Source organism: Equus caballus, chromosome 11 (assembly GCF_041296265.1).
Source record: "Equus caballus isolate H_3958 breed thoroughbred chromosome 11, TB-T2T, whole genome shotgun sequence".
In the NCBI taxonomy this organism is placed as follows: domain Eukaryota; kingdom Metazoa; phylum Chordata; class Mammalia; order Perissodactyla; family Equidae; genus Equus; species Equus caballus.
The window spans coordinates 33,544,857-33,557,837 of record NC_091694.1 but is presented as its reverse complement, the minus strand read 5'-3'; the positions used below and the strand labels follow the sequence as shown (position 1 = coordinate 33,557,837).

Genomic DNA, 12,981 nt, shown 5'->3' with positions numbered 1-12,981 from the left:
GAGAGATGTAAAGAAATTTGTTCAGATTTAGCCAGAGGGCTGGGCTCTTTTTTGAAAAACAAAAAACAAAAAACAAAAACCCTTGGCAGTAAAAGCTTGAGAGATTCCTGGCCTCAAAAACAGGTTATCAGCCTTGCTTTGTCAGTGGCACTGTATCCTTGTCTCCTCTGTGTGAGGCCAAATTCATTCCTTCCCAAAGCCTTTGCAGCCATTCTTTTCCAGCATCCTCTCTCTCCAATCCCATGTTCCTACTATGTGCCACATCACCGTCATTACTACCGTGAAAAGGGTCACTTTTATGTGCTCATCTTATTCAGCGTCTTTAGTATTTGACGTGATTACATCTTTCTTTCCCTCACCCCCACACCAATCCATCAGCAGGTCCTGTCAGCTCTCCTTCAAAAATATGTATTTGCTCTGCTCACGTCTACCTCTGCTGATACCACCCTGGTAGGAACCACCAGCATCTCTTGCCTAGAGTAAGCAACAGCCCCCCAACTAATCTCCCCGCTTCCAATGCATTCTCTGTACAGCAGCCAGATGGTACTTCTTCAAAACAAACTCCTTCTGAGGGCCCACAAGCCCTGCTGACCAGGCCTGCCAACCTCTCTGGTCTTCCCGCACGGCACCTTTTCTCATGCTGCTCCACTCAAGCTAGCTGCCTTACTGTTCCTCAGACACTCAGATACACCCGGCCTCGTCCTGTTATATTGTTTGTATTTTACTGTTCCCTCCACTGGAACACTTTGCCCCGGAAGGTTGCCTCCTCATCCATCACTTGATTCTCAGGTCAAATGCCTCCTCCAGAGAGGCCCCCCTGACTACCCAATCTTGCATGCCTCCCCAGAGTACTGTCGATCATACCTTCTGCCAACTTATGGTCTTCATAACACATATCACTCTCTGAAATTCCCTTGTTCATTTATTTACTTGTTTTCTGTCCCATCCAGCTCTAAAGTGTAAACTCCAGGAGAGGACCAGGGACCTTGTCTGTCTTGCTTCCTGTTGTATCCCCAGTGCCAAGAACAGTGTCTGGCACTCAACGAATATTTGTGGAATAAATAATGGAACAAATGAATGAATATGCCCACCACCTCCCACCCTTGTCCTTGCAGTTTCTTTCACTTGGATTGTTATTCTCCCCTTCACCCCCCTTCTCTCCCGCTCTGTTCTTCCCTCTCTCTTTCCATCTCAAAGCCGTTTGCTCGATGACTCAGTCCAAAGATCACATCAAATGTCACTCCTTTGGAGGAGTTTCCCCTAACCTCCCTAAAAAAAATTGAATTTTCTCTTCTCAGTATCCTCAGTAACACTTTATTCATAGCTCTATTGTATCACTCAACACTCTGCACTCCCTATTAAGAGCTATCAGTTACCATCCTCTCTGCCAGTCCCTCCTGGGCTGGAACCTTATCAGATCGTCTTTGTATTTTCAGCACCTGGCACATGGTGGCCCTCCCCCAAGGTTTATGTCTGAGTTGAATCCAGTAGGGATCCAAGCAGGAATGGATAGGGTCTGTCCTCAGAGTATACTGATCAGCAGATAGCAGTCTTTCTTTGTACTGTGACATTAAACCTGAAACTTAAGGATATTCTGCAATAAAAGGGGCAACCTACATTTTAAAATCACAATACAGTGGAAACTTCCTGGAGGCTAAAGGTTATAGGCTCTCACACTACCATACCGCCTGGGAAGACGTTGCCCTCTGCCTGTGTCGGGAGGGGAGTTGCTCCTCCCAGGCCTGGCTGTACCCCCTCCTCCCACTTTCTCCCACAAGTAAAGTCCCATGACATTGCATCAGAGAGGAGGGCCTGGTGCCACCTTCCTGCGGACAGATCATGGTAACAATGCTTTGTTTCTGTATGTACAATAAATGCTTTCTCTGATCTTTGTCCAAGTCCCGCATTTTCAGTCATGAAAGTGGCTGATCATGTCCTTTTCAGACTGTAAACGGGTAGGGGTTGTGCCTCAGCCCTCCTGAACATACCCTATCAAAACAGCTGCTATCATTTATTGAGCATATATTGTGTTTCTGTTCTATCTAATTATATTTAATCCTCAAAGCAACCATTAGATAAGTATTTTTCCTCATTTTTCAAAGAAGCTGCTGCTATGGAATTTAACTCTGATCTCTCTGGCTTCAAAGCCCATTCATTCTCTTTCTTCTACATCATCAAAGAGTAAAAATGCCTCTCTCCTCTTCTCTTCGACTATCCCAATCACCTTCACAAGGAAACTCATCCAAACATCAAACAGCCCCACAAAGCAAAACCCTATGCCAAGCTAAAGGGCCCAGAAACAAGAGTTGTAAGGGCTTAACGCTTGTCTTAAAAACAATGGTAATGATAATATTTATTTGGTGCTTCCTACGTTCTAGAAGCTGGTAGAGACACTTTACATGCATTGTTTAATTTAATCCAATCTTCACAACAACCTTATGAGAAAGATAAGGCAGGTATACATACCTTAATCACAGTTCCAAAATCCAAAAGCTCTGAAAATCAAAAGTAATTTTGGGGTCCCACCCGGTGGCACAGCAGTTCAAATCCCTGGTACAGACCTATGCACTGCTTGGCACGCCATGCTGTGGCAGGCGTCCCACATATAAAGTAGAGGAAGATGGGCACGGATGTTACCTCAGGGCTAATCTTCCTCAAAAAGAAAAAAAAAAGTAATTTTGATGCAGTGCATATGGAACAATAACAGGGCAGGAGTATTCGATGACTAAAATCTGTAGGGTAAAAAAATATTCGACAGGATACAAGCAATTTTATTTTCACAATCTACCAGTAGTACTCTCATTGAGTCTCCTTTCATTTCCAATCCTTCCCATGTGGGCTAGTCTCAATATTTGTCTAATTAACGGGTTGTATCTCACAATCAATTGCAATACCACCGAGGATGTGTCTCTTCTGCACAACTTTTAATTTTCAACAAAATGATGTAATTAATAAACCATAGAAGATTTTTCTATGTTCCACTTTCAAAAAAAAAAAGTTTGACACAGCACATTTGAGGGCAAACTTCAACTGACATGACGTCATTCATAGGTTTTATTAATCCCATCTAGTATATTCATTTGTCTCCCATAGGAATATTAATATTTGAAAGAGCTCATACTCCCTAAGGTTTTATGTAATATACAGTATATGCACTGAAAGAATCTAGAATCTAAGTCACATCTATCCCAGGGTTTCAAATACAGGATTGAGGACTATATTGTTATCCCTATTGTACAGACAAGTCAGTTTAGGCTCAGAGAGATTAAGTAATTTACCCAAGGTCACAGAGCTAGGAAATAGTAGAGCTAGGATTAGAAATATGTCTGTGGAGGGGCCAGCCCTTTTGGCTGAGTGGTTAAGTTCACGCGCTCCAATTCAGCAGCCCAGGGTTTCACTGGTTCAGATCCTGGGCTCCGACATGGCGCCACTCGTCAGGCCACGCTGAGGCAGCATCCCACATGCCACAACTAGAAGGACCCACAACTAAAGTATACAACTATGTACTGGGGAGGTTGGGGGAGAAAAAAAAGGAGAAAAAAAAAAAGATTGGCAACAGTTGTTAGCTCAGGTGTCAATCTTAAAAAAAAAAGTCTCTGGAGAAAAAGATATTTGGAACACATATGATAGACGAAAGGTTAATTTTTCCGAAGGCGAAGGATCTGAAGTGACAATTCACAGTAGAGGAAAAAGAACTTGCAAAGATATGAAAAAATATTCAACCATACTTATAACAGAAAAAATGTAAATTGAAATTACAACGAGATGCTACTTTTATCTTATCAGATTGGTAAGTAGTAAAAAGATCAATAACATTGTGTTAGACAAGATGTGAAGAAATGGCCACTGGTGTTCATAGGCAAATTGGTACAGTTTCTATGAAGGGCAATTTGATAACCTCTCTCCAGATTAGGAATTAATATACTCAAATTTCACTTCTAGGAATTTATCCTTAAGATATACTCACACATTTGCACTGGTTTAGCCTGTAAGACAAATTTTGTATCAAAATTTTCAACTTTATTTCAGATTTATTTATTTTTTTGAGGAAGATTAGCTCTGAGCTAACATCTGCTGCCAATCCTTTTGTTTTTGCTGAGGAAGACTGGCCCTGAGCTAACATCCATGCCCTTCTTCCTCTACTTTATATGTGGGACGCCTACCATAGCATGGCTTGCCAAGCGGTGCCATGTCTGCACCCAGGATCCGAACCAGCGAACCCTGGGCCACCAAAGCAGAATGTGCACACTTAACCACTGCGCCACTGGGCCGGTCCCCAGAATTTCTTTTTGTCCACTGACTTTACAATTTTCTACTTCCATATTCTCTTTTGAACCAACTTTGCCATCCTGGTGGTTTCTTCACTAATGAGTTAAGTAAGACTTTAATGTGCTTTCTATGCCTTTATATTAGAAATATGCTTTTTACCTTATAGACTAATGCTTTGAAATAACCTAAATCTGTCAATAAAGGATTGGTTGGATAAATTACACTGTCTCTATACAAAAGAATACTATGCAGCTATTAAAAAGAGGCAGGTCTATACATAGATGGTCCATGAGGGCAAGAATCTTTGGTTCCCTAATGAACCTAAGCACCCAGAACAGTGCCTGAGCATATAGTAGTCTTGGTTTGCTTCTGGCTGTGATTACAAACAATCCCAAAATATCAGTGGATTATGCAAAAACCATTTCATTTTCCCTCACGGATATGTAGGACAGCTATGGTGGCAGTGCTCCAGACTGAGGGTTACAGGTTGGGTTTGGTTGGCTACTAATATCTTCTCATTTAGGGACCACTGATGTAAAAGAAGTACACAGAAACATACGATGCCTCTTAAAGCCTTTACTTAGAATGACACACTGTCACTTCTACTTGCAGTCCATTGGTCAAAGAAAATCATATGGCCAAGCCCCAAAGCCAAGAGGGAAGAGAAATATACTATAGCTTCCTTTTGCATGAGGCTCCAAAGTTACATGGCAGAGAGAATGACGTATAAGTCAACATGAGGAGTAGAGAACAATATTTCAGTCTATCACAGTGTGCAATAAATATGTATTGAATGAATTAAGAATGAGCAAACTCAAAGAATTAAGTGGGAAAAAAAAAGCATGGTGCAGAACAATTGTATAAAGTATGCCACCATTTGTTTTAAAAAATATATTTATATGGGGGCCAGCCCAGGGTTCACCGGTTTGGATCCTGGGTGCAGACATGGCACCATTTGTCAAGCCATGCTGTGGCAGGCATCCACATATAAAGTAGAGGAAGATGGGCACAGATGTGAGCTCAGGGCCCGTCTTCCTCAGCAAAAAGAGCAAGATTAGAAGCAGATGTTAGCTCAGGGCTAATCTTCCTCAAAAAAATAGAAATAAAAATATATTTATATGTAGTATGTATACAAGTATGCTTGCATATGCCTTCACTATCTCTAGGAGAATGCACAGGAAGCTGGTAACTGTAGCTGCTGCTGGGGAGAATGGGGAGAGTGGGGGTTAGGAATAGGAGGGAGTATTCCCATTTACTATCGTGTGTATGTATTACCTATTAAAAAATAAAATTAAATTTTCTATGGAGGAAATAAAAAGAACAACTCAACACTGTCTGAGTATAGATTCCAAACTCTAAAACTCTGTGCTAGAATATCTTTGCGACAAGACACGGATCAGAATACTTGCTTTTGTTCTTAATTCATTACAGACAAGCTGTGCATGGATCTCCTTTGTCTCTAGTTCCTGTAGACTGACTTACAGCCCAGCACTAGTTATAGCAAAATTCCACCTCATCCAATTTTTAAATGTTCTAGAGCCATAATTTTCAAACTCAGTGGAAGGCTTGCCATTTCTGGGAAGCTCTGTTGGTGAAGTCTCCGAAGAGAGAGGAGTGAAACTTCTTCATCCCAATCCCGTCAACCAAGCTAGCTCTGCTTTTAGCTATTTTGCTTGAGTTTAAATAAAACCATTCTCCTAATAGTAACATGTGATGATGACTATGGCTCCCTCATACTTACTCCGTGGTTCTGTATAGAGCAGTGTCGTCCTTAGGCACCCTTGAAACTGCAGATCAACTTCCCCTTAAGGAGAAACAATAAGGAGAATTAAAATGTGATGGAAGAGATTGGATATCTACACACAAGACTCACCTTGTCAGCAAATGGGTAGATGGAGATTTAGGACTGGCCATATCAAGTTAGGGATTAGGGCATAATCTCTAAGCAAGAACTATTTATATTGCTATTGTATCAAGGCTGTAAATTATTCTAGTTTCTGGGTGAATGCCTTGCATTATACATTGCCTGAAGAATAGCCTCATTCATTACTGAGGTATCCTAGCAAAGAATGGGAATTCCACAACTGGAGGGTTAACAGTGGCATCTCACTCACTGGTTTCCTCGCAGCATAGTGTGTGGTACCTTGCAGTTTATCGTGCCCTGTTTAATGGATTTACAAACAGTATTATATTACAGTATTCGGTCTTCACTAAGTTAACCCTCATGAAATGGACCAGAGCTTAAGTTTCCTGCAAAGAAACCATAAATTAAAGATAATACTAATAATTAAAGCAGAAGCAAACAAGAAAATGGTGGGGTTGACACTTCGCTTTTTACCTTTCATAGAAGCTGTCAGCCACACTACTTGGTAAAAGCAATAACCTTCTTGTCAGATCTGACAAGATGATTTCAAAAAAAATTCAGATTTCAAAGAGATGATTTGAAAAATGAATTTACAATTTTTTGCTCTTACGAACACACAGTCAGAAGAGTGTGGAGATCCTTGGTTTGAAAAAGTGACCCATAAAGAGCAAGAAGTTGTCAGTGACTCTCCAGTGTGGTCCAGATAGAAGGCGCCCAGCCAGAGGCAGGAGTGTTTTATTCTGCTTAACTGGTCACCCCTACAGAGAGACTGAACGAATCCAGCTATTATAGCTTGATTGTGCCATCTTTTAAGATCACCCAACACATTTCTTAATTGTATTCATGATTTTCAAGTATAATTTATGTTTGGTTTGTTTTTTTAAGATTGACGCCTGAGCTAACAACTGTTGCCAATCCTTTTTTTTTTTTTCTGCTTTTTCTCCCCAAATCCCCCCCAGTATATAGTTGTATATTTTAGTTGTAGTCCTTCTAGTTGTGGGATGTGGGACGCCGCCTCAACGTGGCCTGATGAGCGGTGCCATGTCCGCGCCCAGGACCCGAATCCTGGGCCGCTGAAGCAGAGCGCACAAACTTAACCACTCGGCCACAGGGCTGGCCCCTAATTTATGGTTTTAATTTGGCTCCCCATGTTGTCTTTCTTACAAGCAGAGAATGTACCATTCAGTGTTACTGTCCGGTCGTTGCATGATTCAGTATTGGAATCTTGTGAGCTTGGTTAGTCTGGGTCCATCTCCAAGAGACTGCTCACCTCCGAGTATTATGACAAAATGTGTTCCTGGACCTGTCAAGGTGATGCCCAGACCCTAGTGGACAGGGACCCACAGTTTCCCCAAATGATTTCTCCATCTCGGTCCTCTCTCCTGGCAATACTTGTTACCTAAATTCTTCCACTGAAGACCCTGAGAAGCAATATATAGAGGAACCTGGGCCTTGTTTCTAAAAGAAGGGAGTTTTAGCTGTGAATTGTATTAATTCTGTAGCACACCTAATGTTATTTTTGCTCAACAGCTTTTTCTTCAGTTTTTGGACAGTGTTAATTCACCAGCTGGTAAGCTGATTGTTGTTTTGGTCTGCCAGGCACCAAGGCCCAGGCTCCCAACAGAGCCTCGCAGACAACACGGTAGCCAAGACAGACTGACAGGCAGAGCCGAGCGGAGTTTACAAAGGCTCAGGGCAGTCCCTCTGCTATCCTGGCTAACGACTGTGGCGGAGTGCTAAATGATTGCATAGCCTGCCTCCGTAGCATTCTCCTTCCCATGACTGGACTCTTCCTTCTTTGAATAAAACTGAAATAGACCCATTTCCTTTAGTCAAATGATAATATTATCAGCTGTCTTAGCAGCTTGGCTGACCAGACTCTTATTTTAGCTTCACTGCCTAATGGCAATATTCCAACTCCAGCAATTTCTAGGAGTGAGGAGCAGCCTCAAGGAAGGGTATGTCGGGCCCCAAGGAACCGGACTGACTTTAGATCAATTAGGACAGCAGTTCTCTGCCTTGGTTGCATATTAGAATCAGCTGGAGAGCTTTTTAAACCTAGCAGTGTCGGAGCCCTGCTCCTGGCAATTGTGATTTGATTGGTCTGAGGCGGAACCGAGCACAGATGTCTTTAAAAGCTCCCCAGGTGGTAAGTGCAGTCAGCAATGAAGACCGCACACTTGAGAGCATGTATTCAAAGGGAGGATTTGAAACTGACAAAATTCCCTTCTAAGCCTTCTGGTCTGAAGCTCACCTCAATCATATTCACACATTGCATTTTGCAATTAGCTCACAGAATATTGCAAAAAAACTGCAGAAGTAAAAATGTGTTAATGATACAATGCCACGCTTCACAGGTTGCAAGACATTTTCTCATATATTCTTTCTTTTACCCTTCAAACAACCCAGTGAGGTAAGCAGGGCAGGTATTATTATCCATAATTTTCTGGTAAAGAAATTGATATCCTGAGCCAGCTGAGGATCCAGAGTTCTGGTTTTGTTCAGCACTCTTTTAATTACGTAACACATACTCTACAGTGACAGTGAATAACCTTGGCTGTCACACATGGGGAGGAAATGTTGCACAAGAGCTAAAAGCAAAGATTTTAAAGTCAGACATAAAAATTTGAATTTTAGTTTTGCCACTTATTAGCTCTATGATCTTGGGCAGATATATAATCTCTCTGAGACTCAATTTTCCTCATCTGAATATACTACTGGGAAATAATACCAACTTCAAAGGGTCATCAATAACATACACATTATATGATCATGCTACATTCACCTACTTGTTAGAATAGAAATAATCTCTAAGAATTAAAGCAGCCGGGCTCCTTTCTTCTATTAGAAGTTTTCTTCAGTACTAATCTTTGCCTTTGTTACATAATTCTGCTGCATAAAGTGAGGGGCTTGACTGGCTCGTGATGGTGGCATTTCTCATCACAGTCACCAAATGATTCTTTGTAGATCAGAAATCAGAATCCTAGCAAATCCACCGTTTTAAAATCTTCAATTATTTTACCAAAGTAGTGCTTGATCAGATGCTTTTTAAAAAATTAATAGAGGGGCCGAGTGGTTAAGTTTGTGTGCTCCGCTTTGGCAGCCAAGGGTTTGGCCGGTTCAAATCCTGGGCACCAACATGGCACCTCTCACCAAGCCATGCTGAGGCAGCGTCCCACATGCCACTACTAGAAGGATTCACAACTAAAAATACACAACTTTGTACTGGGGGGCTTTGGGAGAAAAAGGAAAAATAAAACCTTTAAAAAAAATTAATGGAGAATTTTTAGAGCAGTTTTAGTTTTATAGAAAGAATTAAGCAGAGAGTACAGAGTTCCCATATAACTCTGCCCCTGCAAGTTTCCCCTGTTATTAACATTTTATATTAATATTGTACATTTGTTATAATTAATGAATCAATATTGAAACTTTATTAATTTAAGTTCATGATCATTTAGATTTCCTTATTTTTTACCTAATGTCCTTTTTCTGTTCCAGAATCTCATCCAGGATACTACCTCATATTTAGTTGTCTTGTCTCCATGCTCCTTTGGCTGTGACAGTTTCCCAGACTTTCCTTATTTTTAATGACCTTGACAGGTGTGAGGAGTTCTGTTGTTATTTGTAGGATGCCCCTCTATTGGAATTTTTCTGATGTTTTTCTCATGATTAGACTGGGCTTATCAGTTTTAGGGAGGAGAATCACAGAGGTAAAGTGCCATTTCATCATCACCTCATATCAAGGTCACATACAATCAATACGATTTATCAGTGTTGACGTTGACCTCGATCACCTGGCTGAGGACACGTTTGTCAGGTTTCTCCACTGTAGTTAACTCCCCACTCCCCCTTCCATCCTGTACTCTTCAGCAGGAAGTCACTATGTACAGCCCGCACTGTGGGGAGTTATGCTCCCCTCCATAAGAGTGGAATATCTACATAATTTATTCGGAATTCTTCTGCATGCGAGATTGATCAAATGCTTTTGTTTTTAAACCATTTGCTGTCACCACCCACCAAATCATGACAATTAACCTGTTTGGTAGTGGCCATAGCCCTGTAGTTTCCAGATTAGAACAATAATGGGGTCTAGGGAGACCTCTTGTGGCTAAACAAGGGCATAACCAGCCAGCTACACGTTCTCACCTTATGCCGCTGACATTCCTTCAGTTCAGTGGTTCTCAACCGGGCACTGGTTGCTCCCCAGCCCCAGGGAACATCTGGCAATATCTGAAGACGTCTTTTGTTGTCACACTTTTTGGGGGCGATGCTACTGACATCTAATAAGAAGAGGCCAGGGATGTTGCAAAACATCCTACAGTGCATAGGACACATACAACAAAGAACGATCAGAGCCAACATGTCAGTAATGCTGAGGTTGAGAAGCCTTGTGGCCAACAGCTGTACACAGACGTATAAAGGTTACAGCTATGCTCAAAGGAATATTGTTATAATGAGGAGGGAGGAAGGCCTCGTTTTGTGAAAAAAGAGGACAAATTCTTCAATAAAATGTGCAGCTCGACACTATTGAATGCAGCAGAGATAGAAGAAATAGTGAAGTGACTTCTGGAAATGTGCAGTTTCTATGTGGGCCAACCTTGTGCACATGGATACGAGCGGCAGGAGCTTGTGGTGTGGAGATAAACAGAAACAAATGGCAAACGGGAAGCTGTTCTGAGCAGGAGCGGTGCAGGTAGAGAAAGAAACTGGACTGGGACCAGTGTTTGAGAAGGGACTTATGTGATAAAATTGTTCATTTCAGATTTTTGTTTTAAGACTAAGAACAATTTTGAGGGGCAAAATTGCAGCTAGCCTTATTACAACCACAATCCACAACTACGTTCTTTCTTTTTTTTTTAAAGATTGACACCTGAGCTAACATCTGTTGCCAATCTTTTTCTTTCCTTCTCCTCCTCCCCAAAGCACCACCCCCCCCCCCCCCCCAGTACATAGTTGTATACTCTAGCTGTAGGTCCTTCTGGTTGTGCTATGTGGGACACCACCTCAACATGGCTTGATAAGTGGCACCATGTCCTCACCCAGGATCCCACTCTGCAAAACCCTGGGCCAAGGAAGCGGAGTGGGAACTTAACCACTGGGCCATGGGCCAGCCCCCACAACTACTTTCAGTTGCATTCCTATATGTACGTATTTTTATGTTGTTGCAATCAATGAATATTAACTACTTCATATTCAGATTTTTCACTGAATATTGTATCTGAAATACTTTTTTCACATTCCTAGAGTCTCGGTTGTCTTTTTTAATGTCCGTGTGATATTTCATAATGTAGGTGAACCACACTATAGCCGTTCTTTTATTGTTAGACAATTATATTGTTTCAAATGTTTCTCTTTTCTAATGTTGCAATATAGTGTTTTACTTTAGTTAAAGTGTTTCCTTAGGATATCTTTCTAGGAGTCAGATTCTAGGGTCAAAGAGAATGAACAGTATATGGCAACATAGCAGAGTGGATAGGAACACAGAATGTGGAATTAGACAACCTGCGTACAAAACGCAGTCCTGCCCATTATTATGTATGTGACTTGAATGGTTTGCTTAAGCTCCCTGATCCCCTGGGGATTGTGGTCATGATTAAACGAGATCATGTATGCCCAATACGTGGCATAGATCCTGGTAAACAGACAAATTACTGTTGTCGTAATCCTTATTCTAGTTTTCCTTAAGGCTCTTGATACTTATTGTCATGTCACCTTTCCAAAAGATTGTACTGGTTTACACTACCACAGGCAACGCAAAAACTGGCCTTTTTTACTACAACCCCACAAATTGTTTTAAAGTTAGTTAGCTGAATTATTAGGAATAAGTTTTTGGGGTTTTTTTAAAAGATTTTATTTTTTTCTTTTTCTCCCCAAAGTCCCCCAGTACCTAGTTGTGGGTCCTTCCAGTTGTGGCATGTGGGAGGCCACCTCAGCATGGCTTGATGAGCAGTGCCATGTCTGTGCCCAGGATCCAAACCAGTGAAACCCTGGGCCACCGAAGTGGACCACACGAACTTAACCACTCGGCCACAGGGCCGGCCCTATAGGAATAAGGTTTTATTAGCTCATGTCTCTTTCATGGACGAATTATCTTCCTAAAAGTGCAAATATATAGGTAAAGAATATTTTCTTTCTGGGCTTCAGCAGCCCAGGGTTTCACCAGTTCGAATCCTGGGCACGGACACGGCACCACTCATCAAGCCATGCTGAGGTGGTTTCCCACATGCCACAACTGGAAGGACCCACAGCTAAAAATACACAACTATGTACTGGGGAACTTTGAGGAGAAAAAGGAAAAATAAAATCTTTAAAAAAAAAAAAAAAGGAATATTTCGAGATCAGTTTAACCAGGAGAAAGGCGGGGAGAGAGAGAGAGGCCTTGGGTTTTATCACTCCTCAGAGAAGTTGTGGTGAAGTGAAGAAATGGACCTGACATTCACAGCTTTTACAGGGCCTTCAGCTGCACTATGTTGACCTTGGATTAGCAAGGCTTTCCTGCTAGTGCCCATGGCACTTGCAGGTCTGGTGCCACATCCCTCCTCCTGTCAGTGCCCTGATTTGACCCTTCCTGTCTCTCCTGTGGATCTGGGAGGCTTCCCTCCGTGCTGAGCACTTGGAGTCACACAGAGACTGGTAATCCCTAAGTATAATAGATCATTTCAAGCGAGAAGACTATCCTCTGCCTCTCATTAGAGTCTTCTAAGGGCTTTCTCTTCAGCTGTGTAGGCTATAATAGAAAATAAAACACGAGTCTAATTAATAGCTTCTACCTTTGATTCTGTACTAAGGGACAAAGGCTTGGAGACCAGAAGTTCAAAATCTAGGTGTCGGCAGGGCCATGCTCCCTC

General features: G+C 41.8%; 1 protein-coding gene across 4 annotated transcripts in view; it reads right to left on the bottom strand.

Moving 5' to 3' along the window:
• YPEL2 (yippee like 2) overlaps positions 1 to 12,981 on the bottom strand; it is a 95,194-nt gene that overhangs the window by 63,232 nt on the left and 18,981 nt on the right. For 3 of the 4 annotated variants that reach the window (XM_070227519.1, XM_014741545.3, XM_070227518.1), the window contains exon 2: positions 6,011 to 6,073. The gene's annotated coding sequence lies outside the window, so the exon portion shown is untranslated. Of the gene's footprint in view, positions 1 to 6,010; positions 6,074 to 10,279; positions 10,449 to 12,981 lie in introns of those variants that run through there. The other variant, XM_070227517.1, reaches the window with a different exon arrangement.